Raw genomic sequence first — 8077 nt, 5'->3', positions numbered from 1 at the left:
TGCTACAGCCATTTGTTGCCATGGCAAGTAATCCCATCAAAGGTTTTTTCAAGAGAACATTTTCACACCTTTGTGCACCTTTTGGCCTTCCCCCCTATTGGTCCTTTTCTTTTAAAACCACTCCCATAACCCAGACCACTATTGGAGGACAGGACACATTGAAAACCCAGGAAAGTGATTTGATTGGTTACTTTTAGAACATAGCCCACCCTAGGCCTTATTGCACAGTGATTTGATTGGTTATAGGCCAGCTATGCAGATATTGCTCAGTATACACTAAACCCCCCTTCCCCCAATTTTAATAAATTCAAATATAATTTTAAAAACACACACAAAGAACAATGAGAAAGTCTGACATTTTTATTAAGGTAAATAAAACATTCCAAAGAGCATTATAAACAAGCATTAAAAAGGAATGGGGGAACAAAAATATTTGAAGGGATGAAAATGTAAAGGAACAAAAACAAATATAACATGAACATTCCAAAGAACATTATAAACATACATTAAAATGAATGGGGAAAAAGAAATGTGAACAAAGGTGTAAAGGAATAAAATACAAAACATGGAGATAAGCAACATGCACATCAAAAAGGAACAAATATACAAAGTATACAATATAAAACAAGATCAATAAATAAGAAATATAGAAATTAAAGTGTATATAAAATATATGTAAATATTCATTTTTCAAACTGCCATGATGCGCTGGTGGTGTGACATGTAGCGTGGGTCAGCCTCTAGTCTGGTTTGTAGTACCTGGCAGAGAGCAGATAACTCTGTGGTTCTGTTTGGTGGAGACCTCACCATCACACTGGCCTTCCATCAACAATAGCATCTTCATCAGACATCAGATCTATTGTTGCAGTCTTCCACAGTTCCCTTTCTGTGTTGGTTTGTACAACACTGGACCTGGTCTCCAGCAACTGCAAAACATGACAGTAATTTAACCACTAAAACAGAGAGGAGGACAGTTACATTCTGAAGAAGAAAAAAACAACAACTGCTTAACCAGTTTCTTAACTTACCCATCTCTTTCATTGACGGTTCTTTGCAGTGTTCTTCATAGTGTTTCTTTTTACTGGGCCTTTTCAGGCTGAGCCAAAGAATACTTCCTCCACAAAGTCTCAAAATACGTCTTGCAACCTGTTAAATAAATCATAAATAAATGTAATGCCAATAAAACTAAGTAAAACAGAGGACATTAAAATGATTACAACATCTTTAAGATTACCTTTTGCACATTCAGGGTCAACGTCTGTAAAAGTTGTCCTTAATTCTTCGAAGAGGTAAGGGGTCACAGCCAGGTTATGTGATGAATTTATTCTGGGGGAAAAAGTTGCAGGCATCATTAATGAAATTCAGTTTTGGTATTTCAAATCCATATAGTAGTAGATTAAACTAACATTTACAGCATACAATACGCAGTCTTACCCGGTTTGTGGATCGTATTTGTGTGGGTTGTTCTCTGAATTATGGAGGCACCTTACAGATTCCTGTAAAGTTTGAAATTAAAAAGCGTTTAAGTGGATTCACAATCTGCAAGAACCACAAAACTGAATTTTCAGTTTGAATAAGTTGGCCATCACAGTAAACATAAGAGACAAAACATATCAGTTCATAAATCTTTAAGATGTCACGCAGCGCCTCTGATATCTTACCGGTTCGTGCCGCCCTCTGCCTATACAAGGCCACCAGTGCAGGTGTATGTTGGTCAAGCACAGCATAGAACTGGTTCCGTATGTTGACGTTTGTAATGCGTTGGAACTCAGCACAAAGCTACAAAAACAAACAAAAATAATTATATAAAAAGACTAATACTCGATTTGCAACAGAAAACACATTTGTGATGCAACATGTTCCATTAAAATACATTGTTGAGCAACATGGTCACATGCAAAGTGATAGTTCTTACACACAGTGAATAGTGGCATTTGCTGTTCCATTTGAATGTGATACATATTAAAAATTTGGCATAGAAATATGTGTGAAGAGTGGCAGAAAAGAGAAGTGAGTCTGTTTTACCTGTGATTCAATCCGAAGAGCCGGCCATTTCCCCAAGAAGTCCTTTACCTGCACAGATAAAACAATCAATATGAAACCAGTCAAATTATGCAATCAACCTCTTTACAAATTAATGATACAAAATTTCAAGTTAATGTAACTTACCGATAAAGTTGCTCTCTGGTGACAATGTAGGTCTGCACATGCACACAAAAACAGACAGCAAGATATTTCATTTTTAAGAGACTTTTGATTGATGCTAATGAATTAGCTGCTAGGCTCCAAATAAAATAAATGGTGAAAAATAGTTACAGCCTAAATTAACATTTGAGTCACCTTGATTTTGGGGGATGCTGACTGCACTCCTTCCACTTAAACCTATAATGAAAAGACGTTTGTAAAGGTTTAATAAAAACTTGCATAGTTCATTCGGTAACTATTATGTCCATAACCTTAACTTTGTTTGAGTAAAAGTTAATGTAACTGCTAACGTTAGCCACTAGCTCATTTGGGTGCATGCAGGAATAACATCACATTGAACTTGCCAGAGCAGGGCGCTTAACACAAACAGCAGCAACACACTCAAAAACAGAAGGACTATCGCTTGCTGAAAAGAGTTATTGACTAACATTATTGCCCTGCCACGACATTAACAGTACACAGGATATTCTGTAACTAGCAGGCGGACTGACGGCAATCGCGCCCGCGGCACCGCGCTTGCAACTTAAAAATAGCCTCGTCTAACAGTCAAATATCACGTGTAATATGATATTCTTACAATATTACAACAAGCAAAGTAGTTTTGAAGTGTTTTGGTTTACTTACAAGTTGTTTCATTCTTGATACCACGTCGCTCGAGAGGGTAGCCATCTTGGATAGATTTTTCAGGTAACGTCAGTAAGGGCTGCACGTCATGACGTCACATCACGTGATCGACAGTACACTTTAAAATAGTGAGTAAACCAGCGGTGTTCACTCAGAAATGCTGAGGCACACAAACATAAAAATACATATTTGTTCATAGACATTAATAGTTTAAAGGTGGATTAACTCAGCAAGAGATTTTAACTGTAGTGACCTCGGTCTTCAATTCAGTGGAGTAGAAAAGCTCAGGTTCCTTCTACCTTTTTAATAAATATCAAGTCACCTTTATTTATACAGCGCTTTTTACAATACAGATTGTTTCAAAGTTGCTTTACAGAGATAACAGGAAAATAATACAAGAAAGTTTGTTTTCTAGAAGAAAATAGCTTCAAAGTCCAGCTTAAGTCAGTTCAGTGGTGATTCATTTTGTTGTATAATTAAATAAATAAATTTAAATGTGTATATATATAGCCACTTTGGAGAAAACCGTGATGTCATCGTCCAGCTCAGTTCAGATCTCATATAATAGTGTCAACGCAGGCAGATCAATAATATTGTTGAATATTACAGCTGCCGTCGGCAAAATTTTTTTGATCAAATTCAGTGAAATTGACACTATAATCCGACAGAACAACATAAATAAGGTGGTTTTAGAAAAAAACCCGAGCTTCTAACTCCACCAGGAGCGTGTTATTTGTTTTGCAAAAATCCACCGCTCCCGTCTCATCGGGTCCAATCAGCGCAGGGGGGTGTGAGATCTCACTGTCAATCACAGTTCGTGCACACGCCACAGATCCCCCCTCCCTCGCGCAGGTGCGCACATTACAATATCACATGCACAACACATGCCTAAAGTTCGCCTGAAGATTGTACGAAGCGTGATGGCGGAGAGAAAATCTACTAACAAGCTTCCAATTCCTCGGCTATTGCTATCTATGGATAGATTAGCCAGGGCAGCCTACCTCCGAGTCCATGGTGTTGATCGATGCTGAAGAGACGGACGCGTTCACAGAAAATCAGGTACACACGCACTGACGATGGGCGGGTGCTCGTTGGTAGTGGGGGGAGGGGCATGAGAGTTGTAAACATTCAAAATTTTGGCTAAGTCCACTCAATCTGCCAGACTTGCCGACTGCAGCTTTAAATTAAATGTCCCCAACTAAGCAAGCTAAAAGCCAATTGTGAAAAAGGTGACAAATGTTGTTGTGTGCAATTTGTAAAACTTCACAATAAAATTTGAGATATTCTGAAATGTTTGGTTCATTTTTCTTTATTTGTTCCATTAAATTTATTGCTGGGAAAAAATTAATCGCATCCAAAATAAAGTTTGTGTTTGCATAATATATGTGCGTGTACTGTGTATAATTATTTTGTATATATAAATACACACATATGCATGTATATATTTAAGATTTTTATTTATTTATATATAAATTATTTATATTTATATATAATATAAATTATGTATAAATGTATATACAGTATATACATGCAAATATTTCTTAAATAAATACATGCATATGTGTGTATTTATACATAAAAAATAATTATACACAGTACACACACACATATTATGCAAACACAAACTTTTATTTTGGATGCGATTAATTTTTTCCCAGCACTAATTCAATTCCTTTGTTTATTTCATTAAATATTCAGATGTTTTTGTGAACGTATATGTTCAGACTGGGTGTTTATTTTGTCCTGTTTCTTATAAAAAATATTTGATTAAGAGACTTTTTTTCATGCAGTGGTTTTAAGGCCCTGACACAGGCGACGTGAGTCAACCCTAGAGTCGGCTTTAGTCATTGCTAGTTCTTTGACGTCGGTTTTGTGTTTCAGGGCCTTAAGAATTGATTTATTTTTCTGTACAAAAAGCTTGTTTGCCGTAGCCTAACCTAGTAGTCCAGAGATAATTCAATCCTGAAGTCCTCCCTGGCCACCCCTCCCTCTGAGAACAGCCAGCACCTTTAGTGTCAGTCATTAACATATGAAAGGTCTTCACACCTAACAGTTGTCAGTCCTCTCACACCCAGCAGTGTTTCAGCTGTATATGTCCGTGAAATTTCACGGATTCCTGTATATGTCCGCATATGTGAGGTTTCCGGGTTTATCTGGAAATATACTGTTCCATGTTACTCTGATCCGCTTTTTCCCACATACATCCGGCAAACATTAAATTACACAGGAGTTTACCATGCCCGTATTTTGCCGGATTTGAGTCTTTTCATGCAGTGATCACCCTCTTATTTTTACCCGATTTGCTTAAAACTTTATGTGTATAATGTAGACACACGGCAGATGTAGACCTGTGAAAGGATTATTGATATCTTAGATACTGTTGCCGTGGCAACGCATTAAACTTTAATATTCTTTTCGGATGCTTTTGAGACTCTTCACATGTTTGAAAATGCATGAAACTCGACAGACACATCACATTTATTATCCAGTAGACATGTGCAAAGTTTCAGAAACGGGCGTGGTGAAATGGCTCAGTAGCGCCACCTTTAGTCAAAAATGGGGGCTTAGTTTTTCCTAGAATCACAAAACTTGGTAGGTGTATTGTTCTCATCAAGCCGGACAACTTTCTAATTGACAGTTATTAGCTATGACCAACAGGGTGTCGGATATTTTGGTCTGAATATGGATTTTTTGCTAAATCAGCCTCTGAGTTTTTAGTTGCTCCTCCTAAAAGGTTTATTTTATTCCCACCAAACTTTTTCAACATGATTAAAATATATTAATGATGCAAAATTGTAAACGGATATTGAATATCTCAAACGGTTTTGCTATGGCGAGGGATTAAATTTATGTCAAAAAGGAAGCAGGAAACATCTCAACATAACTTCTAAAAATGTAATTATACACCATTTATTTTTATGTAAAATGATACAAATATTAGAACTAAACCCATTTTATTCTGTTTTTGCAATTCAAGGAGTATGAAAAAGTTAAAAACAGGCTATTTAGTGCTATTTGGTTCAACAAAAAATCAAACATAGGGCTATACTGCCCTCTTGTGTCCAAAAGGATATTAAAATAGTATATAAAACGTTTTACTAGGTAGGCCTATTGTATTTAAATATAAATTTATTAGGTATATGACTGTGAGGATATTTTCCCATCGGTTAATCGACGTGTGACACGAGCGGCTGCTTTTAAATCGCTAATATAAAAGTGAAAGTAAAAAACGGAGGTCCGCACAGACATTGATAATGGTGCACGTTGGAAAAAATGATACTTTTAAACATAACACTAAACCGCCATCAGGTGTCACCAGGCGACAATCTTAATGAGCGAGTCATTGATTCATTCGTTCAAACGATTCGTTCGAATGACTGAGTCATTCATGATTGAGACAGATGTTTATGGATTGACCATTGAATCTTTAAGTCAACCGATTCGTTTCAAAATGCTGAATCATTAAGTAATGAGAAAACAAGTTGCTGTGAGATGCACGATGGTTCTGCTGATCTTTGTTTAACTATTTTTGCTGCTGAAACAGAACAAAAACAGTCAATATTGCATCTAAAATGTAAGTGACTTAATTGTAACTGTTTATTAACCTGTTGTATGAAATCAATGTCACAGTTTCAATTGTGATTGTATTCAGGAAATAGTTGCCTACTCGTCAAATGAGGTTGCTTAACTCTTATCATATGTTAGAAAATATATAAAAAACTCCATATTTGTAATTTTTATAGTCAGTATGTTGTTAACTGCGTTGCGTTTTTGTGTGCTGCGCTCATTTGTTTACAATTCTCCTGGAGAAGCTGCATGAGCCTCAGCAGGGCAACCTTGTTACCATTGATCAGTAATACATTTATTATGAACTGCTGATTGCAACTTAAAATGAATGTAATGAAATTAGAATAATCTCTCGTTTTAGTGATTCCCAAGTTATTTTTTTGTTATTGACGTTCTAATCAGGCTATACTCTGGTCGGGCAAGTAAAATTCTCTTTCAGGTAGGCCTATTGTATTTATATATAAATATATTAGGGATGTGACTGTGATAAAATTTTCCCACCAGTTAATCGACGTGTGACACCGCTGAGGGCTTTTAAATCGCTAACTTAAAAGCGAAAGTAAAATACAGACGTCCGCACAGACATTGATAATGGTGCGGAGTAGAGCGAGCATTTTCAATGTATGCCTATGGAAGTAGGAATGAACTTAAACATTTTATTTATGTTTTTATGTGTCCACTGTTCAACCGCAACCGCGTCACACACACACACATTCCAGAATTGCAATCTTGACATCGCAGCCTGTTCATTATAGCCCTAATACAATATAATAATAAAAATAGTCAACCTAACATATACGAATTACACTGCTCTGTTTAAATAGTCAGTAGTACAATTTGTACCATTCACAGTAAGCAGAGCTCCACTGTGATGTTTCCAAGCACATTTTTGCGCGTGTGAAGAGGATGATTTTTTCTATCGATATTGGAACATGAGTGAAGTACAAAGCCTATAATAAAGAACAGTTTAGCATCCAAATGCATCGCAAATATTGAAATTTTTTATTCTAATGAGAGAGTTACGTGAGACCAACACTGCTTACTTTCGTTTTTATTTTTACATTAAATTTAAAGGATTTGTTGTGGAATATTTTGAGTGTATCATAAAATCAGAATAAGGTAAGACAAGTAATATTTTCTGTCTTATATATATATGTGTGTGTGTGTAAATATACATATATATATATATATATAGACATAGATAGATAGAAAGAGATATATATATATATATATATATATATATATATATATATATAAATATAGCTGCGAGCAGCGATGGAGGGCCAAAGCCGGCGGCACCGCCATCCCCGGTGCCTTTAGGTTACTAAAGGCACTGGGGTTGCGGTGCCACCGGCTTGGGCCCGTAATCGCTGCTCGCAGCTATATTTATTAGGGCCCAAGCCCTGAAAGGGCGAAGGCCCTATTGTTTTCGGTAGGATTATTATTAGGGCCCAAGCCCTGAAAGGGCGAAGAGCCCTATTGTTTCCGGTAGGATTATTAGGGCCCAAGCCCTGAAAGGGCGAAGGCCCTATTGTTTCCGTAAGGATTATTTTTTTTTTTTTTCTTCATTATTTTTTTTTTTGCCTTTTTGACACTTTTGGGGCCCTTAACATGCTCAAAAACTCTTGAAATTTTGCACACACGTCAGAACCCGCGGCCATCAGGGCCGGGCTGAAGCTGG

Source organism: Squalius cephalus (assembly GCF_949319135.1).
Source record: "Squalius cephalus genome assembly, chromosome: 10".
Taxonomy (NCBI): Eukaryota; Metazoa; Chordata; class Actinopteri; order Cypriniformes; family Leuciscidae; genus Squalius; species Squalius cephalus.
The sequence above is the reverse complement of the archived record's forward strand: the minus strand, read 5'-3'. Positions refer to the sequence as shown.